Consider the following 27992-nt stretch of genomic DNA (forward strand, 5'->3'; position numbering starts at 1 on the left):
CTTGGGACCTTCAAACCTGTCCGGAGCAGTTGGAGCACTAGACCTAACAGCCTTTTGACCAACTGGCATCGGAATGGGAGATGCTTTGGAGGGCGACCGCCTCATGGCCGAACACTATGAAGGGGCAGAGAGACGGCGGGAGAGAGGGTCGGGATTGGCCAGAAGGAGGAGGGGCAATGGAGGTCGGCCAATCCGAGGGTATGCTGCGAGGGTCTTTAGGCAGCAGGTGTCATACCTTGACATGTCGGAGGAGCAGTGTGTGCGAAGGCTCCGAATCAGGAGGGACGTTGTTACTGAGCTGTGCCACCTGCTTGCTGAGGATCTGCAGCCGCGTCTACGGTGCAGGACCTCGCTGTCGGTGGCCGTTAAACTGACTGTTGCCCTCAATTTTTATGGTAACGGATCCTTTCAGTCAGCCATTGGGGACATTGCGAATATCTCTCAGGTTGCAGTCCACTGTTGCATCCGGCAAGTTACAGCTGCCCTTTATAGGCGAAGGCGTCAATTCATCACCTTCCCTCTGACCCTGGAGAAGCAGGGGGCGATTGACTGTTTGACTGTACACACGTGGCTTTGAGGGCGCCATTCCAGAATCCTGAGGACTTCCGCAGCCGCAAGGGGTTCCACTCCTTCAACGTGCAGCTAGTCTATGACCACCGCCAAATCATCATGGCAGTCAACGCCCAATTCCCAGGGAGCAGCCACGATGCCTTTATCCTGCGGTAGACCTCAGTTTGTGACCTTTTTGAGGGGCCGGCTCGACCACGAGGCTGGCTTATTGGGGACAAGGGCTATCCTCTCTGCCCATGGCTGATGACACCACTCCGTGTGTCCGCCACCCCAGCAGAAGAGCTGTTCAACAGCAGCCATCAGGCAACCAGGAACATTGTAGAGCACACTATTGGTGTGCTCAAAAAGCGTTTCCGATGTCTTGACCATTCGGGGGGAGCCCTGCAGTACTCGCCGGAGCAAGTGGGTCACATCGTCGTCGTCTGCTGCATGCTCCACAACTTGGCGATTCGACGCACCCAGCCAATTCCAGCTGTCCCTCAACGACCAGCAGAGCAGGTGGTCGAGGAGGAGGAGGAGGAGGAGGAAGAGCAGGCGGAGGAGGAGGAGCATGCGGACGAGGAGGAGGAGGAGGAGGAAGATGGAAGGGCTCCTGAAAGTGGAAGGGCCATCCGTCAGAGGCTCATGAGGACTCGTTTCGAGGCCCCTCTGGCGGAATGATGAGTGTCTTTACTCCTGCGCACTTTGGATGTTTGAAAGCCTCTGAAGGCCAGCATCACTGTAATTAGTCACGTGCACCATAGCACATTAAAACTTCTCTTTATTGTCACAAAAGTCTTTCATTACAGCAAAACGACGTCATGTCAACAGAAACCATAACTAACAAAATAACAGTTAACTCTTCGGCAAAGCCGCAAAACTAAACAAACCAAACAAACAAGGGCAGCACGGTGGCATAGTGGTTAGCACTGTTGCCTCACAGCGCCAGGGACCCGGGTTCGAATCCAGCCTCGGGCAACTGTCTGTGTGGAGTTTGCACATTCTCCCCGTGTTTGCGTGGGTTTACTCCGGGTGCTCCGGTTTCCTCCCACAGTCCAAAGATGTGCGGGTTAGGTTGATTGGCTATGATAAATTGACCCTTAGTGTTAGGGGGATTAAATACGTGGGGTTATGGGGATAGGGTGGGATATGTGTTGGTGTAGGGGTTACGGGGATCGGGTGGGATACGTGTCGGTGCAGGCTCGATGGGCCGAAATGGCCTCTATCTGCACTGTGTGGTTTCTGTGATTTCCAACAATTACAACAGGTGAGGGTGTCCTTGAATTTGGCCAAGGAAACGTCTCAGCACCTCCCTCTACTGCTGGCCCCTTGATGGAGAACGACTTCTCTTTTGCGGACGGCCCCTTCCCTCCCTGCTGCTCCTACGTAATTGAACCCCAGTGGCGGGGTGAAGGCTGGGGGACGCCTGCTGACTGTGTGGAAGCACAGAAGCCCCTGAGGGACGGCCTGGCCAACCTCTGGGCTTGGAGGGTGCGGACGCAGGATGCTTGATCTGAGCATGGCTGGAAGCAGTGTGCCCTGCAGGTGGTGGCAGCTGCACTGCAGACATACCAGTGCTGGCATGTGCAATGGTCACCTGCCGAGACAGGACACCTGCACCATGGTCGGACGACACACTGGCTCTCTGAGGGGACCGGCTCGGCTCATCTGCCACAATCGCATGCTCCACTGATTCCTGGCCTTGTATGGGACTGGAAGGGCCCGGGGTGATCCTAGCTGATGCAGATAGGGTGGCTGCAGTGAGAGTTCGCGTTGCCTCAATCTGGGTGTGGACGAGGCTGGTAAGTGACTGCGTGGCAGCAGTGAGGACCTGAGAGCCAGGTGCCAGTGCTTCGGAGAAGCCCTGGACAGTTCTTTCCATTGCTTCGGACAAGGCCGGTGCCGACTGCTCCACTGCCTCGGACAAGCCCTGGACAGACCTTTCCAGGGATTGTCCGAAGCCCTGAACAGTCCTTTCCATAGCGGCCTCGAAGCCCTGGACAGTCCTCTCCATTGTTGGCCCGAAGCCCTGGACAGTCCTCTCCATTGTTGCCCCGAAGCCCTCGAGAGTCCTCTCCATTGTTGGCCCGAAGCCCTGGACAGTCCTCTCCATTGTTGCCCCGAAGCCCTCGAGAGTCCTGTCCATTGTTGCCCCGAAGCCCTGGAGAGTCCTGCCCATTGTTGCCCCGAAGCCCTGGAGAGTCCTCTCCATTGTTGCCCCGAAGTCCAACACACTCTTTGCCAGTGTATCTATTGACTGAGGCATCCTCCCCACTGCAGCCAACAGCTCAGTGTGCCTGAGCCAGGCCTGGGTGCTCATTTCAACCAGGCGACGCACCTTCTCTGCACTCTGTACAGCAGTCATCACTACCTGCCTTGCCCTCCGGGGAGACGGTGGCCAAACTTGCCTACCCCCCTTGCGTTGCTGCATGCCGCTTGGTCCGGCAACTGGCTGATCCTCAGAGCACCCCCCCCCCCCGTCCCCTCCAGGGAACTACTATCCCCAGTCTGTAGATGTGTATGCTCCCCTGAGATTGGAACGGATGGTCCGCCTTCCTCCTGATCCTCGCCTCCGGAGGCACTGGCACTGGCAGCTTCAGGGCGTTGAGCCCGAGTTGGTGATGCATCATCTGAAAGCAGGGAGGTGAAAGAGTGGCTTTAGCAAAAGGACAGGTTGGCGGAAAGGCATGCCAGATTGCGGCAAGGCTCTGACATGGCTGCACACTGAGGAAGCATGCTGGCGGGGGGACCAAGTGGAAGGAAACAGCTGAAAAAGGAGAGAGCCTTACCCTCGCTGTCGGAAATGGGGTCGGCAGCTGCAGTGGTAACAGGACCAGACAGATGTCCTCCAAGAATCTGGTGCACTCTCTCCTCGAGATCCGTGAGAGTGACGATTTGTGGAGGCCCGCCACCGGTTCGAGTCTGGTCCTTTCGCCTCGCCGCCAGCTTGGATTGCAGGGGAAAGAAGGGGAAGTTCTGGAACATGATGCCTTGAGAGATCATCTCATGCCCCCCATGGTGCAAGAGCTCTTACATGAGGCCTTGAGAGATCATCGCATGCCCCCCATGGTGCAAGGGCCCTTACATGTGGCCTTGAGTGAAATGTCCATGTGAGTGCCCAGAAAGGGCCATGGGTGCTTGCTGACAGATGGCCATTGGGGCATCATGGCAACAGGGTGCTCGAAGTCAGGTGCAGATGGAGGGAATCAGAAGTTTGCATAACCAACACTCACCCTAACGACCCGAGTGAGGTCGTTGAATTTCTTCCTGCACTGAACAGGGGTCCTGGTCGCCATGCTGCTGGAGTTGACCCTCAGAGAAACCTCCCTCCAAGATCGCCGGTAAGCCTTTTGATTCGGCCTCTTGCCATTGTCAGGATACAGAACATCTCGACGGCGCTCAACTGCAGACACCAACTGGTCCAGAGCCTCAGTGCTGAAGCGCTCTGCTCTCTGTCTCACCTTCTCCATCCTGACCAAGTTTCTTGCACCAGAGAAGGGCGAGCGCCGATTCTGAGGCCTGCAGGGCGTTGAGTGTGGCAGCTCAGGCTGACTGACCCATCCCTTTAAGAGCTGGCCGGCGCCTGGAAGTCTCGTGGTTTCCGGTAATTGAGATCACCTGCGCTGCGCCCGTCCGCACCGATATTGGGTAGCGCCTGAACTTTTGCACCTTAGGAGCCCCGTGCAACGTCTGAGTTCGCGCCTCAATCCCCTTTGGGGGCGATGCAACCCAATATCTCGCCAGGCAGCGATAAGTTTCTTCTGGCTATAAACTTTGCGCAGCGCCAGTTCTAACGCCTCAAGCGGGGCTATACCCAATTTCTAGGCCATTGTGTATTCCCTTGCCTTGTTAGTCCTCCCAAAATGCATCACCTCACACTTTTCAGGGTAAAATTCCATTTGCCACTGTTCTGCCCATCTAACCAACACGCCTATATCAACCTGTAGCCTAAGGCTTCCCTCCTCGCTATTTACCACTCCACCAATTTTTGTATCATCTGCGAACTTACTGATCATACCTCCTACATTCATACCTAAATCATTAATGTACACTACAAACAGCAAAGGACCCAACACCGATCCCTGCGGTACACCACTGGACACAGGCTTCCAGTTTCAAAAACAACCTTCGACCATCACCCTCTGCCTCCTGCCACTAAGCCAATTTTGGATCCAACGTGCAAACTGCCTTGGATCCCATGGGCCCTTACCTTCTTGACCAGTCTCCCATGCGGGAATTTGTCAAAAGCCTTACTGAAGTCCATGTAGACTACATTAACTGCACTACCCTCATCCACACACATAGTCACCCCCTCGAAAAATTCAATCAAATTGGTCAGACAGGATTTCCCACTGACAAAGCCATGCTGACTATCCCTGATTAATCCCTGCCTCTCCAAGTAGAGACTAATTCTGTCCCTCAGAATTTTTTCCAATAATTTCCCTACCACTGGCCTGTAATTCCCTGGTTTATCCATACAACCCTTCTTGAACAATGGTACTACATTAGCTGTTCTCCAGTCCTCTGGCACCTCCCCTGTGGCCAGAGAAGTTCTGAAAATTTGTGTCAGAGCCCCTGCAATCTCCTCCCTTGCCTCACACAGCAGCCTGGGATACATCCCATCAGGGCCGGGAGATTTATCCACTTTTAAGCCCACTAAAACCGCTAGTACCTCCTCCTCTCAATACTAATTTGTTCAAGTATATCACAATCCCCCTGCCTGATTTCTATGCCGACATCGTCCTTCTCCATAGTGAACACAGATGCAAAATATTCATTTAAAACCTCACCCACATCTTCCGGCTCTACACACAGATTGCCACTTTGGTCCCTAATGGGCCCTACTCTTTCCCTGGTTATCCTCTTGCCCTTAATATACTTATAAAACACCTTGGGATTTTCTTTTATTTTGCCCGCCAGTGTTTTTTCATGCCCCCTCTTCGCTCTATTAATTTTTTTAAGTACCTCCCTGCACTTTCTATACTCCTCTAGAGCTTCCACTGTTTTTAGTCCTTTGTATCTGCCAAAAGCCTCCCTTTTTTTCCTAATCCATTCTTGTATATCCCTTGATATCCAGGGTTCCCTGGGTTTGTTGGTCCCACCCTTGACCTTTACGGGAACATGTTGGCATTGTACTCTCTCTATTTCCTTTCTGAATGACTCCCACTGCTCTGATGTGGATTTTCCTACAAGTAGCAAATCCCAGTCCACTTTGGCCAGATCCTGCCTTATCATATTAAAATCGGCCTTCCCCCAATTTAGAACCTTTATTTCCGGTCCATCTTTGTCCTTTTCCATGACAACTTTAAATCTCACTGAATTATGGTCACTGTCACCAAAATGCTCTCCTACTGACACTTCTACCACTTGCCCACCGCTATATTCCCTAGAATTAGGTCCAGTACCGCCCCCTCTCTTGTAGGACTTTCTACATGCTGGCTCAGAAAGCATCACCAGTGATGTTTTATGCAAGCCATATAACCACATATATTGCATAATTAAGGGGAACGTCGGTACACAGAAAAGTTGCTGCACTACAAAGTACTTGTTCCCTTATGTCTCATACAGATTGCATTTTAAAACTTCTCTCAAGGGAATTCTTGTGAATAGCTGCTCTGCTGCCGTTGGCGAGACTGCATTTTCATTAACAGTTAGAGGAAAGACAACGTCGCTAAGGAGGAGCTGCATGGGGGGTGTTCACCTAGAAACAGTGGCCCAACAAAACTCATTGCGACTGCTTTACAAGGCAGACAGCTCCCAATCACCATGGAGATATTGAAATGTAATACTTCCAGACAGACAGCCTCCATGCCGATCCCATCAGCAACACCATTTTTCCACTTCCAGTTAAATAAAAATGCTGTCTTACCAACAGCTGCAGGGCAGTTACTCAGTAAAATAATTCTAATGGGAAGATGAAGATGATTTTTGAATGAAGTATATACACAAAGATAAGTATTTTGAAAGTAGTTGCTCCAGCATGAACATTCCCCTTTAATTACAGAAACGTTACTGCAATGTTAAGAGAATCTCTGGTACTGTACAATGAAACATGAAGCAATAGCACCAGAGTATCACTTTGTCATGGAGCTGCCCATCTTAGCCATTGTTGGAAATCCCAGTGCACAATGGCAGATTGTCTTTTTTTGTGCACTGATAACTGAACAATTTGTTAAATGTTGCACAATATAAATTCTCTCCCAATAAAGTCATTAAAAATATTTACAAGAAATACAACTTTTTTAATCTTCACTGTAAAGAGCCACATAAATTTTAAAGAACCAATCCCGCTCTTTTCTCAAACATGATTATGAGCCTTTATTTCATCAACAATTTACAGTACTAAGTGAACATTCTATGCCTCTCTGTGTTCAATGCCACTTCTGGGGAAATTCAGACTGCATTACTGATTCAGAAAAATCCCATGAATTTTTTTTTTTAACTCAGCAAAGAAACATGTTGTCAGGACTTCATTTTCCTCTGTGTAGCAATTTTAGCCAAAAAAGATGCGTGAGAATTGTAATGCACTGTCCACAGAAAATTCTAACAAACTATTAGTTCATATTTGGTGCTGCTCTGGATATTCCCGTCCCTCCAAAACTTGATTTATGAGCATTCGCAACAAGTTAGGGAAAAAGGCTTTGTAAAGGTTACTGAGGAGAAACTCATGCAGCTGCCCAGTCAAATCAGAAAGCCAGAATTTTACACCTTTTCAAACCTGGAATTAATTAGCTTAAAAAGTCATGGTACCTTCAGCAGAGCAGTGACCAAGATGAACAGTATCTGTTTTGTGGAAGAGTATTGGGGTCAGCTACCATTGATGGGTATATCATAGACATAGAAACATAGAAGATAGGAGCAGGAGTAGGCCATTCGGCCCCTCGAGCCTGCTCCGCCATTTAATCAGATCATGGCTGATCATCCAAATTCAGTACCCTGTCCCTGCTTTCTCCCCATATCCCTTGATCCCTTTAGCCTTAAGAAATATATCTAACTCCTTCTCGAACATATTTAATGAATTGGCCTCAACTGCCTTCTGTGGTAGAGAATTCCACAGGTTCACCACTCTCTGGGTGAAGAAATTCCTCATCTCAGTACTAAATGGCTTACCCCTTATCCTTAGACTGTGACCCCTGGTTCTGGACCCCCCGCCATCGGGAGCATCCTTCCTGCATCTAGTCTGTCTAGTCCTGTTAGAATTTTATAAGTTTCAATGAGAACCCCTCTCATTCTTCTAAACTCTAGCGAATACAAGCCCAATCGACCCAATCTCTCCTCATACGTCATTCCTGCCATCCCAGGTATCTGCCCAATCACCCAACCTGTCCAAATCATACTGGAGTTTCTCTGCATCCTCCTCACAGCACACACGCCCACCCAGCTTTGTGTCATCTGCAAACTTGGAGATATTACATCTAGTTCCCTCGTCTAGATCATTAATATATATTGTGAATAACTGAGGTCCTAGCACCGATCCCTGCAACACCCCACTAGTCACTGCCTGCCACTCAGAAAAAGACCCGTTTATTCCAACTCTTTGCTTCCTGTCTGTATCATAGTGGACCACAAAGAGGAGAGGACAGACTGAGATGGCAATAGAGGAACACAGCTCACAGCTGGTACCACCCAAGCTAATGAGTCCTGCACAACAGAGTCAGCTACCTTGGCAGAGTAGCAGTGCATGAGGCAGTTCTGGATCAGCAGGGAGGCTATGATTGAGGTGCACCACCTGATCCATGAAAACCTGGAAGGGCAGTCAGCCATCTGTTATACATAACCAGTAGCAGTGAAAAGGCCACCATTTGTTTCAACTTTATACCACAGGGACCCTCCAAGCAACCAGTGGTCATGTCAAGAGCCAGCCGCTTTGTTTGGCTTTTGAGCCAGTGATGCTTTCTTTTCTGCACCATACCATGAAAGAATTACAGACAGCTGCAAGATTCAGTGAAAGTGAATTCATTTTACTTTGTGTTTCAGTACGTACGTGTATGCTGTTAACTTCTGTCTGCTGATAGTAATAGAGCATATAAACAATGTGCTCTCTTTGTTTAAGGAGTACCACTGGTGGGTAGCTAGATACCTATATCTGAAAGTAACACTGATGCACGTGTGTGGAACTAACACTGACAGGACTGCTCCTGTACCACTCCATATGTGCCACTGGAGGGCTACACTCAAGTTATCTCTCAGAAAGCACTACAGGTACACTATCCCTTATCCGAAAGCCTTGGGACCAGCTGAGTTTCGGTTTTCGGATTTCAGAAGGTATTATTATTGTAAAGTCCGCGCCTCAATGGTACACGGACTTCGGGAGAACAGTTTAACAGGTACTTTACTGAACAGGAGGCAACGTCAGACTGAAATACAGAAGCCTGCTAGGGCCTTTTATACATGGGTGGTCACTGCCGGTACTGCAGTCTAAAACCAGTTATTCCCTTAAAGGTACATACACAACAATTATAAGACTGGGAAATTTGTATTGAATATATATTTTAAAAGTTCAGACTACCTCTTGCAACTGTTCCATGTCTCATTCCCCTTCCTGCTTCTCTGGAAAGCCGGATATCGGCTGACTCCTACTAAGCTGGCCCGCAAATCAGGTCGGGGGTCGGGTGGGGGGGGGAGAAAAGAATATCGGACGGGCCGCGGTTCAGGTCGGGTGGGGGGGTGGGGGTGGAGAAAAGAATATCGGACGGGCCGTGGTTCGGGTCAGGGGTTGGGTCGGGGAGAAAAGAATATCTGATGGGTCGGTGGGAGGGTCAGGTGGGAGGGGGGGGAGAAAAGAATATCGGACGGGCCGCGGTTCGGTTCGGGTCGGGGGGAGAAAAGAATATCGGACGGGCCGTGGTTCGGGTCGGGTGGGGGAGAAAAGAATATCTGACGGGTCGGGGGTCGGGTCGGGAAGAGGGGGGGCAGAAAAGAATATCGGGCGGGCCGCGGTTCGGTTCGGGTCGGATCGGGGGGGAGAAAAGAATATCGGACGGGCCGCTGTATTGTTGGGTTCACTCTCCCGGTACCTCCTTCACACTGCCCGGCTCGGCCTGCAATCTCCTACCCAGGAGGGAACTCTGTGACCCTCTGCCCTGCTCAGCGTAAGTCATGCGCCACTCTGGTCATGTCGTGCGCACGACTTACGCTGAACGAAAAAACTTTCGGTTTTTAGAGGTTTTCGGAAGTTCGGATAAAGGATAGTCTACCTGTACAAGGTCTCCACATCCCTCCCTTATGTTTGCCTGTCACAGTGCTTGAACTGAGTTTGAGCCAGTCATGACTGCAGCTTGGCATTTTGACTTCAAAAGCCTCTGTTGCATCTTTGGTAACATTCATAAGAGATGAATATAGTCCCTGTAAAAGTGGATATCTCCGTGTCATACCCTCATGACCCAAACCACTTCCCACTATGATGTGCAATGATGCAAGTGAGTCAAAATGGGACTTCTGCTGTAGAATGAAAACAGTCCCACTTATGCCTGCATCCACATGTAACTTGAAGAGCAAACAGCATGCTCCACCCCTGCCCTACACCACCTAGCCCCTTAACTACCTCTACCAATGGTTCCTCTTCCTCACCAGTGCTCAGTGATTCATCCTTTGCTCCCTTCTCAACATCAGTATCAAAATCTCCTGTGCGAATCTTTACTGGTGTCTATTTCAAGCGGTGGTGCTGATGATTGGCGCACTTTTGGTTTAGCTTGAAATTGACTATGTTGTTCTTAATCTGTGAAGACATAAGATGACATATTATGAATAAATAAGCACCAATCCATTTGGCTGCTGTATTCTCATTACATGCACTATTATCTGCTTGTGCATATAATCTGTATAATATGATGAGTTCTGTACAGTCCTTCAAACTCCAAAATGTTCCTTTCTTTCCAAGTTCTCCCTCAAGACCAGGTGAAGTGAGATTAGAGGGCGGGAATAATTGGACCTGAAGCACACAAGTACTTTAATCCCATCGTAAAATCTTGCAATATAAAAATATGGACATTATAAAGTCTCATGTCCGCATTTATAATAGGTAAACTTGTGATACATCCTCCCACCAGTGGTGGGACTGCAGTACCTCCACTAGGGGCAGGGTGCAATTGCAGCAAAACAAGTTTACAAAGGCAGTTTCCATTATAAATGTGGACATTAGAATTTATATGGGGATGTTGACAGGAAGTACGTGCAAATACAATTTTAATATATTATCAATCATTTACATCACTATATTTTCAGCTATGGTAACATATTTGCTATATCCTTTCTAATGCTCCTCCATCAGAATTTTTTTAGCTATATCTTTAACACTTCCTACTTTCTTTTATGTCCTGTGCTCCAACTTTATAGTATTACAGGCGATTTACTTGTACTTCTTTCAATTTAGTATACTGTATTCGCTGTTCACGATGTGGTTTCCTCTAGATTGGGGGGACCAAACGGAGATTGAGTGATCACTTTGCAGAGCACCTCTTTTCAGTCCAAAAGCGTGACCCTGAACTTCCGGTCGCTTGTCATTTTAATTCTCCGCCCCACTCCCACTCTGGCCTCCTACACTGTTCTAATGAAGCTAAACAGAAGCTCAAAGAACAGCACCTCATCTTTCAATTAGACACTTTACAGCCTTCCGGACTCAACACAGAGTTCAACAATTTCAGATCATAACCACTGCTCCCATTTTTTCGGACAGCAGGTACTGGTAATGATTCATTTTTTGTCATTTTCAGCTCCTCTAGACCCATCTTGTGTTTCTTTTATTGTCCCATTACCACACCCTTTTGTCTTGCACCATCATCCCTTTTGTGATTTAATCTCTCCTGCAATCCATCCTCTCACAGACCTTGCCTTTTGTTCTTTCCTCCCCTTCCTCTTTCCCTGCCTCTGTAGTTGTTTAAAACGCGTTAATCTCTAACTTTTTCCAGTTTTGATGAAAGGTCATCGACCTGAAACGTTAACTCTGTTTCTCTCGCCACAGATGCTGCCTTGACCCGCTGAGTATTTCCAGCATTTTCTGTTTTTATTTCAGATTTCCAGCATCTGTAGTATTTTGCTTTAATATTAAAGCCTTGCCTTTGTAGTCCTTTTTAATGTCATGCAACTTCTTCTGAGATCATGTTGACTTTATCCGTGACTTCCTGTCATGCTAATTGTCTTCTTCGCATTTTTGGGGGCCGTCTTTCCCCAGCTAAGATTCACTTACGTCGCTCCATTTGAGTGGTGACCAGCAATTCTGGAAGTTTACCTGAACAGCTCCTTTGTGTGTTTAAAAAGTAGATTTGCCAAATAATAACATTAGTACATAACACAAAAAGGAAAATTCTACTCTTTTTGCTACTGGATTAATTGTATTTAGTACCACAAGTTTTCTTTCTACATCATGAAACTTTAAATGCTGTTCTTTCTTCTCCCACTGCTAACCTCACTACAACAGCAACATGAAACCAGAGCCACTACATAAGAAAAAATATTCAGTTATGAAAAGATTTCTTTTCAATCTGGAATGGTGTCATTTGAATTTACAATTTCTATAGAAGGAAGGAAATTAGCTTTAAAATTATCATATCAGTACTGTTGTAGCCTTTCTTGGCATTTCTGGAGCACTCCACAATGGCACCACCATATAAGCACACCGAGTTTATATAATTACCATTTACACAACCCAGCAAAGATGCTTCAATCCCATCGCACCTCTTTGTCAACTGAATTTATTGCATCCTTGTCCACAACATTACTTATAGCAAACACTTATGCCAATTCATTGGAAAAGTGGGCACTTGTGCTATATTGGGAAGTGTCTAACAGTTTATAGTAACTATAGCATCTGTTAAATTACCTCCAGCACAGACAGTCTCAAGCTGTAAAGCTAACACCTCATGGCACTGGAAATTAAAATCATTCAGCATGTATTAAACTTGTACATTTTCATTGAATCTCTCAGTTTACCAAACTGTAAGGACAAATTGTAAAACTGGTACCAGCTTAGAGCAGTGCAAGGCAAGCAGGCAAGAGGTGTATGACTGCTTTCAGATTACACTCGGATCAAGAATATCAGATCTTACATGTACATGAGATGCTCTGCACACCTGCAGTTACATTTTAAAGAGCTGGTGGGACAGTAGGCAATTTGTTAATGTTAAAAAGGTGAAGATGTTTTTAAATTGCCCTGCGCAAATTGCAGTTATACCACAACTGAATCGAAAGCAAGGTTTGATCATTTATTTTTTTAAATAGAGATCTGCTTTCCTAAATTCAATTTGAACAACTTTGCACCAGTTTTATGTTCCACATAAAAGAGTAGACTTTTGAGTCATCTGCATCAGTTGCGCAGGTGCAGAAGGAAATCAGAAAATTGGAGATCTTTTACAGCCAGTTCTTTTTGCCTGCAATTTTCCATGCTATAGTTAGTGTACACATTTTGTGTCGTAGCTTCATTAAGGCTGCATAATGTATGTAAAAATATTGAAATAAATAGCTGAAAAAAAGTTTCCAGAATTGCATTTTTTCCTCCACAAAGCCCAGTTGAACGGGTGCCAGGGAAGCTCAATGTGCGATGGAGTGCTATCTGACCACTAAATGGACTGATGAGAGGCTGCCAAGTCTACGGGGAGGTAAGGCAGAAATAGCTGTTGATGCTTAATACTAGTACCAAATTTCAGGGGGGCTCATTTCTCAAGTATGAAGGATTATTTGAGGTAGATTCAGATATGTTGCTAGTCAGAAATATTTGTGGTAAGAAAAATGGAGGTAGCTAGATCTATACTATGGACAGCAAAAGTTTGTATGTGTCGTGAATAAAAAGGAAAGTACATGGTAAAGTGCAGCTTAAGTGGCTTAACTGAGAGTTTCACTGGAAAAATATTTCACTAGCTATGAATGAAACAATAGTAAGAAATGTAGGGATAGGTATAAAATACAGATGAGGATAACTAAAGTCACAAATAGAAATACTAAAAAGGTATTGTAATATAGGATTATGAAGATTATGTTAAGGTGCCAGTGATATCAGATGCTCCTCTTTTTGATTCTAGTCTTAAATGCAGAAATAGTCTTAACTAGGGTGAAGACATTAATGCTGATTGGGTTAAATGGCATCAGATCTAGCAGCTCAAAGTGCTGAAGGAAATGGGAGATGTATTATGTAAGGCATTGGCTAGCTCTTCCAGGTCTGACTTTCTTCAAATAGACTGGACAGAGGCTCAAAGTCTCAAAGAAGTTGGACCCTGGGAATTACAGGCCTGTTAGTTTGACAACAGTTGTAGGGATAATGATGGAAGGCATAATAAGGGATATGATTTATGATTGCCTGGGGAGGGGTTGCAGTTATTAGAAAATTCCAGTATGGTTTCCAGAAATGGAGATCCTGCCTCATTAACCTCATTAAGTTATTTGAGGAAGTGACTAAATTAGTGGATGATAAAGTACCAGAAAGACAGCTATTGGGAAAGATTTCATCACATGGGGCTGGCAATCAGATATTATGCTGGATAGAAAATTGGTTGCAATCTCGGGCGAAGTCATCATCAATGGGCCAGGTCATGATTGGAGTCCTGCAAGGCTTCTTGCTGATCATCATCTTCATAAATAGTTATGGTTTTTAATCTTTTCTCATTTCTGATGTAACTAATAGAGGGTATTACTGGAATAATTTACTAGTTTACAAGTAATACAAAAATTAGTTTATGTAGTATTAAATAGGTTGCAGATAAATTAGGAGAATGGGCCTGTGTGTGTGGCAAATGTCTTTCAATGTGGATAAGTGCGGCAATATGCATTTGTATCTAGGAAACTTCAGGCATATGTACATAACACAGGAGTACCACCAAAAGTCACAGAGCAAGAGTTTATAAATCACTGATGGTCCACAAGCAGTGTGAAGTGGTCATTGGGAACATAATTAAGATTTTAGGTTGTACTGCTAGCAGTAAGATAGATAGAAAATCTATATGGATTGGGTTAAAAGGAAGGGATCCATCACCCTAAGAGGGATATACTATAGACCACCAAATAGTGGAAGGGAATTGGAGGAAGAAATATGTAGACAAATCTACGAGGGGAGTAGCAGGCATAGAATAATCATCATGGGAGATTTCAACTATCCCAAATAAACTGGCAAGAAGTAGCGAAAGGAGAAAAACAAATCAAGTTTTTACAGTGTATACAGGACTCCTTTCTCACTCAGTAAGCAAGAAGTTCAACAAAAAAGAATCACTGCTAATTCTTGTAATGGGTAATGAACCATAACAGATAGGAGAAGTAAGAAGATAGCAATATACTGTAGTAGCAGTGATCACAACGTCGTAGGGGTCAAGATTAGGATTGACAGTGACATAAGTAGGACGAAGACTAAGGTAATAGATCGGAAAAGAACAAATTATGAGGAAATGAGGGTGAAACTAAAGATGGTAAACTGGGTGAAAATTTTGAAAAAGAGAGACAGAAGAACAGTGGGAACTCAATGGAGTTCAAGAGAAATGTATTCCACTAAAAGCCATAAAACAAGCAAGCTAATTATGGGGCACTGTGAATGATAAAAGGACTAAGTGAAAATTGAATCTAAAGAAAAAGACATACAAGAAGTACTTAGATGCTAAATGAGAGGACAAAAGGGAATACGAAGAACTTAGGAGAGAAGTTAAAAAAAACTCAGGAAGGCAAAAAGAAATTACAAAATCAAATTATCAAGGAATATAAAAAGAAATAATAAAGTGTTCTATAGACACATAAATAATAAAAGGAAAATTAAAGTAGGAATAGGGTCACTAAAGGATGAGCAAACTAAACTCTCAGGTAATGACAGAGAAATGGCAGAAATATTGAATAACTACCTCGCCTCAATTTTTACTGAAGATGATACTGAAATAGACACTCACTAGAGGAGGAGCTAAAAAATATTAATACAGTTGGGACAGAAAGAGAGAAAATAATTGACAAACTGGCAAAACTAAAAGGTGTGTGTGTGTGTGCATTAATGATTTTGACTCAGGAGCAACCAACTCTATCAAAATTTGCAGATGATACCAAACTGGGGGGTATAGTTAACACTGAGGAAGAATGCAACATAATGCAAGAAGACATTAGAAAAATTACAGACTGGACAATTAAGCAGCAAATTAACATCAACATAGATAAATGGGAAGTAATGTACTTTGGTAAGAAAAATGGAAACATTACCTACAGTTTAGAAAATAAGAAACTGAATGGATAGAAGTGCAAAGGTATCTAGGGATACAGGTGAACAAATCATTAAAAGCAGCATCATAGATCAGAAAAGCAATTAAAAATGCCAACAAATCACTGGGATTTATTTCTAGGGGTATAGAATTCAAAAGTAGTGAAGTTATGTTAAACTTGTATAGGCCCCTGGTCAGGCTGCACTTGGAGTACTGTGCACAGTTCTGGTCTCCATACTACAGAAAAGGACATAGAAGTATTGGGGAAAGTGCAAACAAGATTTACAAGGATAGTACAGTACTAGAACTGAGAGGTTACAACAATAAGGAACGATTGAACAGGTTGGGTCTTTTTTCTTCAGAAAAAAGACTTGGAGGAAACCTTATAGAGGTCTTTAAAATTCTGAATGGGTTGGACAGGGTAGATGTGAAGAGAATGTCTCCACTTGTGAAGGAATCCAAAACTAGGGGCCATAAATACAAGATAGTTACCAATAAATCCAATAGGGAAATGAGGAGAAGTTTCTTTACTCAGAATGGTTAGAATGTGAAACTCGCGACCACAGGAAGTGGTTGAAGCAAATAGCTTTCAAAAAGGAAACTCACGAATACAGGACAGAAAAGGGAGCAGAAAGATACACTGAAAAGCTAGATGGAATGGGAGGAGACTTGTGTGGAGTATAAACACCAGCACAGACTAATTAGGCCGAATGGCCTATCCGTGCTGTATGTTCTATGTAACTCTCCTAAAAGCTGTCATTTAAACATGGGCACAATCGAACATAGTAATGTTATCGCTATAATGATGAAAAAGAAAAACCCCTGATAAATGAGTTGCATAACTTTCTCTCCACTTGTGATACAAATAATAAACCTGTTCAACACAAACACAATAAAGCATTTTTGAACATCTTTTTGTAAAAAATAATTAATCAGATTTGAGTGACTCTGACAGATCACCCTGGGCATTTATGAGGTTAAGACTAAAATGGTGAGAAACCAAAGTTTTATTATGGATTTATTGGTAATTGTTTCCAACTCCAGGGACTTTTAGGCTTCTACGATTTCCGAAATGATAACGAAAGTATGCTGTTTGTACTACAGCAGACTTCAGACCTCAAGAGTACAATTGTGTGGGTGAAAAAGACAAATGGTAATGCAGTGACAATTCTTCACAATGGCATCCTGTGCTGCTTGGCAACGCAGGCATTTTCTGGAGTTACTCCGGGCAAACATTTACACTGTGGGGATATTTGTTTCATACTACAATGAATCCCCTAGCTCTAGGGATGAGATGTGGTAGCATGCCAGACTGCAAAGATTGCATTACAATTTTTATTCACAAGTTGCAACATATCAGGTCATCTCCAAATCAGCACTTGTGATAGAAACCTCAATTTGAAATTTTAAAGTGATGGAGTGTACTTTCTCTTATAGTTCTATTAACCCCAAAGGATGTTCCCAAATCCTTAGCCGCAAAAAATAAAATGGAATTTTCCCCTCCTTCAAAGCAGAGTGCAATGAGGCAAAAGCTGCCTTTATACTATGCGAGACCTACAGGAGCACTGCCAATTCCCAATGCGTGGGTCTTGCATAGCCAGCCGCAACTCAAAGATAAACCTTGAGGAATCATTAACCTTGGCTGGCAAAACCTGTAAGAGAGAAAGGGAAAATGCCCTTCACACACACAGGTGGAGACACTCTCATTTTGTATCTTCACTATCTGATGAATCCTGGTCTAATGGCCAGGTCTCCCTAGCCATCAGCCTTGTAGAATTCAGCAAGTTTACCTTAGAGTTGCCAGCAGCTCTAGCACCCCACTAAATCCAATCTAAAAACAGTATGAATGAGTTTAGGAAAAAGCAACATAGATAAGCACTCTTTGTGCCAGTTTGTTCAATCCAAGGTTTAGTGTAATATGTGCATGTGTGCAACTCTCCCTCCCTCTCTACGTCTTAATCAGCTATCTGATCCCCAGTCTAGTATAGAATCTGAAATCAGTTCTCTGCATCTTCTACAAAACTACTCTTGCTATTGCAGCATGTAAAGAAGAGCAGGATTTAGAAAATACAGTCAGGTACTAGCAGATTCCTCAAGAGTTTGAAAGGCCACATATACCTCTATTTTTTCTCTGAATGTCTAATTTTGTTCTTCATTTTTAACAACAGTTCTACTCCCTGTTTCTTACTATTGTGACTTTGTCCATGTATTCTTTCCCGATCTTAAGCCATTATATATCCTATATATTATTATTAGATAAACTAAGCCTTGGAACATACTATTAATAAAACATGTTACTCAAAATCAAATGGTTTCAATGGGCCAGAAATTCGGGTCCCCACGGGTGAGTACGTGCTGGGTACTCATGTGTAGGGCCAACAAAAGTGCTGGTTTTGTGCATGCACTGCGCATGCGCTGGAAACCGGAACTTCCGTTCCTTTGAAGGAAGGGGTTCACAGGTCAAACGCATGCGCCGGAGAGGCAGCGCGTACGCCTGGAACTTCAGATTTAAAAAAATTTTTTTTATACAGGTTTCTCCGGGAGGGTCGCTAGCAATTGCGCGTTTAAAAAGCAGTCACAAGGCCTGCTTTTAACAAGGTAAGTGGTGAATTAAGTAAAATTAAAACATTTTTTCCACAGGTTTATTATTTTTAAATACTTTAAAGAAAGGTAAGTTTATTTTTAGCCCTGTTAAAAACTGTAATTAATTTTTTCAAAAATTTAAATTATTGTTTAAAATAGTTATTTAATGTAATTTTATAGTTATTTTTAAAATGTGATTTTTTGTTTTAAATTTATTTGAAGTTTTAGTTAGGTTTTGGGGCCGATCTCTATTCATAGATTTGACAGGTCTTCCTGTCAAATCTATGAATAGAGATTCCCTGCTATGATTGGCTCTCCATGGCCCACGTGGTCCCAGGGGACGCTTTGAACTAACTGCGCCCCTGGGATACGCAAGCACTGCGCGCCGGCAGCTGGAGGAGGCCCAGGATCAGAATCCCACGTGGGCCCACAGCACAACGGCAGGCACGCTAGGTAAGTGCAGGTCGGGAGCTTGCACCCGCGGGAAGCCTCCGACCTGAATTTCTGGCCCATTATTATTACTGTTCCATATACTCCAAAATTACTACTTAAAATTCACACATCAATTTCAATCTTAATTCAGTCACAGAATTATAATACCCTGCAATTGCTAGTTATTCTTATAATGGTTGCAAATGTACCTCGCAACAGACTAATTGTTAATGGCAGACACTTTCCCAGGTTAAAGCAGCTCAGCTAACGACAACTGGTAAGTGTCCAGCAGAATCTCTCAATGACTAATAGGAGTCTTATGGTTTCAGACACAAGATAATCAAGCTCACAACAAATTGTCTTTAACTTTTGAAGCGTACATTACTGCTAATGTGGATGGAGAGAAGGGAGAGAAAGGAGAGAAACAAAGAAGGGGAGAAAGAGAAAGCAAGAAAGAAAAAGGCAGACAAGCAATTTTTTGCTCATTCTAATTCAATTTATTTTCCAAAAGAAAGTTGAATTATGAAAACAAACAAATCCTTTGAGGGAAACAGATCCTTTGAGGGAAACAGAAAAGAAGGGAGGGGAGGGCACTCAACCCTTGTGGGAACAAGTGGGAGTGATGGAGAGGGAGGGAGGAAAGTGTAGAAAATAATTGGCCCTGAATTTGCGGTTGGTATGACGGCGTACTCTCAGAGTACAAGTACGCCATCATACTGTCTTTGAAATTCACCGTAAGTTCGGGATTTCCAAGTGCATGTGTTAAAGCCCGAACTTGCGATCTATCAAATTCCGAATAGAAACATGATCCGCTACGACTTTCAAATCCTCATTGCTAGGAAAATGTTAGGCTAATTGCCCACCAACTGTGCATCAATTACGCTGGAAAATTTTACAGTTGGCGCAGGGGGCTGCTTACAGTGTATCGGGGCGGGGGGGGGGGGGGGGGGAGGGTGGGAGGGGATGAGAAGATAACAATTTCAGGGCCAGAATAATTAAAAATGTACATGTAAAAGAACTTACCAGGCAGCTGTAAAGGCTCGGTTTGAGAGATGAGGGCCTAGAAATTGAGTTTGCGTTGCGCCGGGGCTTAACGCCGGAAATTTAGCGCCGGTGCTAAGTCGCGCTGTGCGCGCCAAAAATTCAGTAGCGCCGCGCCCAAACGGCTGCCAGCGCTACTGAAGGCTGTTTGCGCCTGAAAACTGGCGCTACGCGCCGCATTGCGGCGCTGCGGCACCCGATGCGGTGCGGCAGGCTCGGGAAGTGCAGGCCTCCTCCTTCAGTTAAGGAGGAGCTGCCTGCACCCGCCCGCTGGCCGGTTAAATCGCCACAAAAATGAGCCCGGCACCTCGGGGAAGTGCCGGGCTCGCAGCCGAGAAGCATCTGTTCCGCGGGGGGGGGGTGGGGGAGTCCGGGGAGGGAGGTGCGGGCAGGCGGCCGGCGGGAAAGCGGCCGGCCGCCGCTCCACCTTTATGCGCCGGCGCAAAGTCGTGTAAGACTCTGTTGCCAGAGTCTTAGTTGCGGCTGCCACGGGCGAGGCGGCCGCAACTGAATTTCGGCGCTAGGGCCCGTCACCACGGCAACCGGGACGCTGCGCACACCGATGACGTCATCGGTGCCGGCGCAGCGCTACCGGTGTAACGCCGATGTTGGGCCCTAGTCAATTTCAAAACCGGCTGTAAGTCCAGCGCAATGCCCTCTAGCGCTGCAAAATGGGCGCTAAGCCCACTCAATTTCTAGGCCGAGATCTTTAATTTATTTTTAATTTATTTTTAATCTTGAAATGAGAGGATTGACTCTGCAACATTGAATATCAACCAAAAAACTGTATTGCCAGTTTTAAAAACCCTATGGGAGAAAAATTCAGTATCGCCCCATTTGGGGCACCATTATCGGCTGTGCGCAAAGTTTAGCGCCTGGCGCTCATTATCGCCTCCGACAGCAAACTTGGCTTTTATCGCCCCTGGAGGTGATTGGAGCGCTAAATCAGGCGCTTCACACCTGTCTTAAGGCGCAAAGGCCAAGGAGCGAGGCGCTACCTCAGAGCGCTGGCGAAGCAAGGAAGGGCAAATCAAAATAAACCTGCAAAGTGCTGCTCAGTACTCAAAACTCCTTCACACAGCGTTGAATCTCTCCAGAAGTCTCTCTCTCTCTCTCTCTCTCAGAATGCGTGGTGCAAAAATGTCACCGGCAAAAAAAGGCAGGAAGTGGTCGCCTTTAAATAGCGCTCCCCTAGTCCCTTTCTGACAGCATAATGATCCCCTCAACCTGTCGTTGCTAGCGGCAGGCGGTAAGGCAGGGGGCGCCACTCAATATCTGGTCCGGGGCGCTAACGGGGCGTTGCGCACTCGACTGACGTCACAATCTGCCGGTGCAGGAGATCGTGGCGGTAGTGTTTAGCGCCGCCGCAAAATGTCTAGTTAATTTCGTGAGCGCTGCAAACATCACCATGCCCGGGCGCTAGTTGCTTTTTGCCCCATTAGCGCCCTCTTAAGGCACTAACGAGAGGCGCAAACAACTGAATTTTTCCCCTATAGATTTACATTCATTGACAAAAGGGTTTGGTTGTCACAATTCTGAGAGTTTTGCGTTCCAAGAGCGAAGGCCAGCCATTATTTATAGTGAGGCTGTCCGGTTGCTATGCTTAACTCTGCTGTGGGCTGGATTCCAACTGACCTGTATCTTCCTTTAAAATATATTAGTCAAATGGGACTTTCTAGGTTTCCTGATTGGCTAGTGAAAGGAGCACAGCCCCACATGATCCCAGGTACACAAATGCACAACGGTGCGCCCCTGGGATCCCTGGGCCACTACGTTGCTCACAACTCTGCAGCATTTCAAAGCAAGTTTCCGTTTGGGGCCTCGCACCAGTTAAGTGTGGATTTTGTTCGGAGGTTGGCGGCGTACTCCTGAGCTACACCGCCGACCGCAATTTCAGGGCCCTTGAGTACTCATTAGAGGGGTTATGTTGTGGTGCGGGGAAGGGAGGAAGAGAAAGATTACCGAGTGTCTGCACCTGACCGCAGTGTTAAAACCACTATTGTTTCTCATTTACATAAATAACCTGAACCCAGCAACTAAATGCAAAGTGGTCAAATTAACTGGAGGGCAGTGGAATTGGAGGAAGCAGCTCAGAAACTACAGCGAGTTACACAAAATAAATATACTGGCAGATGAAATTCAACGTGGACAAGTACAAATTATTGTAAATTATTGTTGTTCCTGCATTACAAGAGTGGCTAGACTTCAAAGTACTTCATTGTTAGTAAAGAGCTTTGGGACGTTCATCAAAAGGTTATGAAAGGCACCATAGAAATGTAAGTTCTTTCTTTTTTCCTTTAAATCATAAGGAAAGAAATAGCTAAGTGTGAAGTTGAAAGCGACATTCGAGTCTTCCCAAACTCGACAATTAACATGTCCAACCGACGCAGAGCAGTAAGTAACAAAGATAGTTCAGGGTATGGAAAGATAAATCCAGATTATTGCTTTCAAGTAAAATGCAAGAATAGGATGAGTGGGACACAGATTCAAACTAGTAAAAGGCAAATTTAGGACTAAGATCAGGAAATTTCCCACACATCGGTCTCGATTTTAACCTGCCAAAATCAGCATTAACCCAGACAACCGGCCTGCAGTGACTTTCATGGGCCTACCGCTGGGCAGTCAAAGTGCCTGCCTGCTTCAGGCTGAGGCCCTAAAGACAAACAGAAGACCTTGATTACTGTACAAAGGCAAAATACTGCAGATGCTGGAACTCTGAAATATAAACAGAAAACGCTGGAAATACTCAGCAAGTCAAGCAGCATAGGATTACATCGGATATACGGCACAGAAACCGGCCATTCGGCCCAACCAGTCCATGCCGGTGTTTATGCTCCACTCGAGCCTCCTCCAGTCTTTCATCATCTAAATCTGTCAGCAAAACCCTCTATTCCCTTCTCCCTCATGTGTTTGTCCACCTCCCTTTAAATGCATCTATATTATTCGCTTCAACTACTCCCTGTGATAGCGAGTTCCACATTCACACCACTCTTTGGGTAAAGAAGTTTCTTCTGAATTCCCTATTGGATTTCTTGGTGACTATCTTAAATTGATGGCCTCTAGTTATGCCCTTCCCCACAAGTGGAAACATTGGGCCCGATTTTCGGCTTGTGTGGGAAATGGTCGGATTTCCCCAAATGTGGGGTTTCTGACACACATAGAAAAGTGTCAGCCAGCCCCACGCAATTTTCCCTCAATTGGCCAATTAGTTCCCAGCATGTGGGAAGCCTTGCTAATTGTCTAAATCGAGTCAGGAATCCCCACAGTATGATGTCATCATTCGTGGTGCTTTCAAGGTCCATGGCAAGCACTGCATCCTCTGAAGGCTTCCAAATGAACCATACAGGATGGCATAAGGAGCCTGCAGCAGCTGTGGCCAGTGCCAGACCCCGAGCTGCCTTCAAATTCGACGAGGCTTCACTGCAGGCATTATTGGATGGGGTTAGGGCCCACAGGGAGGTCCTCTTCCCTAGGTCAGGGAGGAAGAGGCCTCCCACTGAGACCAATGCTGCATGGATGCAGGTGTCAGCAGATGCCAACTCGCTGGGAGTCACCAGAGGAACCTTGGCATTATATCTCTAACTCCTTCCTTTACTCCCCCACAGTACCATCCAGAGCCCCCGTCCTCACTGTGGAGGAGGAAGAGGCTGTGCAGCCAGACTCCTCAGAGGAAGCTCCAACCTCTGAGGGCACAGCGTCAGCAGAAGTAAGCGCACCCAGCACCAGCACAGACACTCACACCTCGGGGGGACCTTTGGGACATAGAGTAGTGTTGTCACCTGGTGTTTCACAGCTGACAAGTGAGCCTCAGCAGATTCTGGAGACAGGGACAGCAGTGGAGAGTCCTCGTCGGAGGGCGCAGGGCTCTGCCAGCTCAGCTCAGCTGTGCTGCATCTCGACCCTCTGCCTCTGGGTCCATCTGCAAGAGAAGAGGTGATGGATCTCCATGCACAGATGCAGGAGTCTCTGGCAGGTTTTGTCTCCAGGGTCGCTGCGAGTGTGGAGCGAATGGAGGAGTCCATAGCGACCATGAGCAGAGCCTTTATGGAGTCATTGGCGCAGGAACGCATCACCATGGAGAGGTTGGCAACCTCCATGGAGGAGATAACTCGCCAGGGTACGGAAAACATGGTGAGTGCTCATAAGAGAATGACATCTCTTGAGGAGCGTTGGCCATCTGTTGAACAGAGAAACCAGATCTTCATGGAAGTCCTTCTGAGTAGGACTGCCAGTGCAGAAACGGGTCCCACTGGCCCCCTAAAGCGCAGCAAGGTGCTCTCAAGCCACTTCCAAGTGCTGGCCCCTTCTGGCCTGTGCAGCTTCAGGTGAGTGAGCAGCAGCCTGGTGCTCCTGGTGCTCATCCTGCTGTTCCTGGTTCTGCTGCTGCCGCCTCTGCTGTTGAAGATCTTCTAATGCCAGGAAGGGAAGGTGCCAAAGGCCTCCCATGCTTCTAGCAGACCTCATGGAGGTCCTGAGTTAGGGTGGTGAGAGGGGCTTCCCAGGAGCTCACACTGAAGAAGTGTGTGAGGCTCCAACTTTCTGCAGCTGCTCCTAAGGCTTCAAATAGTTCCCCCAAGCCTTGATCAACAAGGTCCTGCAGCCTGCAAATGCTGCCTCTTTAAATATCTTCAGCCCTCAGCGACCTGCTGCTGCAAGCAAGCAAGCCAGCTGTTTTCACGCCAGCTCTCATCGGCGGGGTTCCCCGCAGGCGGGTTTCAGGTGGGGAAAGCCCCAAAGTCACAGCGGCACGGGAAAATCCACTTCAACAAGCAGATAATTGCTTGTTAGTGCTCCGACGACCAGTCCCGCCAGCGGCGGGCGGGACTGAAGCGGGGCGCGTGAAAACGGCAGTCCGAAAGTCGGACGGGGCAGGGAATCAGGCAGGGGGGGGGTCCCGACCTGCTTTTTCCGCGATTTTCGGACCACGGCCGCATGAAAAGCCGCCCGACAGCTGTCCGAAAATCGGGGCCATTATCTCTGTATCCACTCTATCAAATCCTTTCATGATTTTAAATACCTCTATTAGATCACCCCTCAGCCTTCTTTTTTTGAGAGAAAAGAGACCCAGCCTGTTCATACTTTCCGGATATGTATACCCTCGCATTTCTGGCATCATCCTTGTAAATCTTCTCTGCACCCTCTCCAGTGCCTCTATGTCCTTTTTATAATACGGCGACCAGAACTGCACACAGTACTCCAAGTGTGGTCTAACCAAGGTTCGATATAGGTTTAGCATAACTTCACTACTTTTCAATTCTATCCCTCTAGAAATAAACACGAGTGCTTGGTTTGCATTTTTAATGGCCTTGCTACTTTTAGTGATTTGTGTATTTGTACTCTAGATTCCTTTGTTCCTCTACCCGACCTAGACTCGCACCCTCCAAGTGATACATGACCTCCCTATTCTTCCTACCAAAATGTAATACCTCACATTTGTCCATGTTGAACTTTATTTGCCAATTATTTCCCCATTCAGCAATTTATTAATGTCCTCCTGTAATTTCTTGCAGTCTTCCTCAGTACTGACCAACCCCCCCAATTTGGTATTTTGGTATCATCTGCAAATTTAGAAATTGTGTTTTTGATTCCAAACTCTAAATCGTTAATGTAAATTGTGAACAGCAGTGGTCCCAGCACTGATCCTTGTGGAACACCACTACCTACCTTCTGCCACTGTGAATAGCTACCCTTTACTCCCACTCTCTGCTTTCTGTGCTGAAGCCAGCTAGTTATCCATTCTGCTACTTGTCCCCTGACTCCGCATTCTCTGACCTTATTCATTAGTCTATTATGGGGTAACCTTATCGAAGGCCTTTTGAAAATCTAGATAAATTACATCTACTGCATTACCCTTGTCTACTCTCTCTGTTACAGGGTGCCTCTTCAAAAAATTCAATAAGGTTGGTCAAGCAAGATTTTCCCTTTTGAAATCCATGCTGGCTATTCATTATTATACTTTTCATTTCTAGATGTTCTTCTATTCTCTCCTTTAATAGTGATTCCATTATTTTTCCTACCACCGATGTTAAGCTCTTCACTGGTCCATAATTCCCTGGGCATGTTCTATCCCCCTTCTAAAATATAGGTATTATTACATTAGCTATCTGCCAGTCCTCTGGCATTACACCTTTTTCTAACGAATTATTAAATATGTGCAGTAATGTCTCTGCTATCTCTTCCCTAGATTCTTCTAACATGCATGGATGCAAACCATCCGGACCAGGGGTTTTATCCTCTGAGTTTGATTAGTTTATTTAATATATCTCCTTTTTTAATTTTAAATGCACTTATCTCATTACTCATCTCATCATCCGATGTCACGTCCACCTGTTCTATCTCCCAGGTAAATACCGAAGCGAAATAATGACTTAATGGCCCAGAAATTCGGGTCGGGGGCTTCCCGTGGGTGCAAGCCCCTGACCTGCACTTACCTTGCGCACCGGCAGTTGAGCTCTAGGGCCCCGTGGAATTCCGCTCCGGGGCCTGGCCCAGCTGCCGGCGCGCTGTGCTTGCGTGTCCCAGGGGCGTAGTTAGTGCGATGCGTCCCCTGGGATCACGTGAGCCATGGACAGCCAATCGGAGGAGGGAAAAGCCCATTCATAAGATTGACAGGAAGACCTGTGAAAACTTATGAATACTACGGGCCCCAAAATAGCAGTAAACCTTCAAATAATTTTTTAAAAACATCACACTTTTTAAATAAACTATAAATTACATTAAATAACTATTTTAAACAATAATTTAAATTTTTGAAAAAAATAATTTTATAAAAAAACAGGGCTAAAAATAAACTTACCTTGCTTTAAAGTATTTAAAAATAATAAACCTGTGGAAAAAATGTTTTAATTTTAATTAATTGACCACTTACCTTGTAAAAAGCAGGCCTTACGCCTGCTTTTTAAATGTGTAAATCCTGCAGGCTTAACCTCGCGTGAAAACCTGCAAAAAAAAACTAAGTTCAAAGCGCACGCGCAGCCTCCCCTGCGCGCACGTTCGACCTCTGAACCCCTTCGTTCAGTGGATCGCAAGTGCCGGTTTCCCACGCATGCGTAGTGCATGCAGGAAACCGGCATTTCCATTCGGCCTACGGGTGAGTACCCCGTGCGTACTCACCCGTGGAGAGCCGAATTTCTGGGCCAATATTTCTGCCATCTCTCTATCGTTAACTGTGGTATTGTTCTGTCTCTCCCTTAACGGCCCTATTCCTATCCCAACCTAACTTTTTTTTATTGATGTGCCTGTAAAATATTTTTACTATTTTGTTTTATGTTCCTTGATAATTTAATTTCATAGTTCCTCTTTGCCTTCCTAATTTTTTTTTGACTTCTCTCCTAATCCCTTCGTATTCTCTCTCGTCATTCACTCCTCTGCAGTCTGTGTACTTAATGTATGCCTCTTTCCTTACCCTCAATTTATTCCCTTATGTCTTTATTCATCCATAGAGTCTCATTAGTGTTTAGTTTGTTCTTTCCTTTTAGCAGAATATATTTTTCCTGCACTCTCTTGAACACCATTTAAAATGTTTCCCATTGCTGTTCTACACTGTTGTTTGCCAATATTGTTGCCCATTTTATTTTCTCAATTCTATTCTCAGCCCCTCAAAATCAGCTTTTCTCCAATCTATTAATCTGTTTTTTGTCATACTTATGTCTTTCTCTATTATCATCTTAAAGCATATTTTATTATGGTCACTATTGCCTATATGTTCCCCCACTTTTACTTCTCTCATCTGCTCTGGCTCATTCCCCATTACTAGATCCAACAGCATATCCTTCCTTGTTGGGCTTTTAACATATTGGGTTAGAAAGGAGTCCTGTACACATTGTAGGAACTCCATTCCCTTATCCCCTTTATCTACCTCTTCTGCCCAATTAATATCGGGGTAGTTGAAATCCCCCATGATTATTATTCTATGTTTTTTACTCATTTCTCTAATTTGTCTGTATATTTCTTCCTCCACCTTCCTTCCACTATTAGGTGGTCTGTAGACTATGCCTATTAGTGTGATTGATCCTTTCTTATCTTTTATCTCTATCCATATGGATTCTATTTTTGTCTTGCTGATATCTACATCCGTTTTTTCTACTGCCATTATGTTATCCCTAACAAGTACAGCTACCCACCTCCCCTTTTTCCCCCTCTCTCTCCGCAAGGTCTGTTTGCCAAACAACAACAGCGCCACCCTTGTCAGCAGGTTTAACGACAATGTAAAGGTTGGACGTAAGTTAACCG

General features: G+C 45.4%; 1 protein-coding gene across 3 annotated transcripts in view; it reads right to left on the bottom strand.

The window, feature by feature from the left end:
• Positions 1 to 27992, bottom strand: part of LOC147111685 (protocadherin Fat 3-like) — a 1117094-nt gene that overhangs the window by 812849 nt on the left and 276253 nt on the right. For all 3 annotated transcript variants that reach the window (XM_085998792.1, XM_085998793.1, XM_085998790.1), the window contains exon 3: positions 10120 to 10267. The gene's annotated coding sequence lies outside the window, so the exon portion shown is untranslated. The remainder of the gene's footprint in view (positions 1 to 10119; positions 10268 to 27992) is intronic.

Source organism: Somniosus microcephalus, chromosome 10, assembly GCF_052327205.1.
Source record: "Somniosus microcephalus isolate GS21.2 chromosome 10, FLI_Smic_1.0, whole genome shotgun sequence".
NCBI lineage: Eukaryota > Metazoa > Chordata > Chondrichthyes > Squaliformes > Somniosidae > Somniosus > Somniosus microcephalus.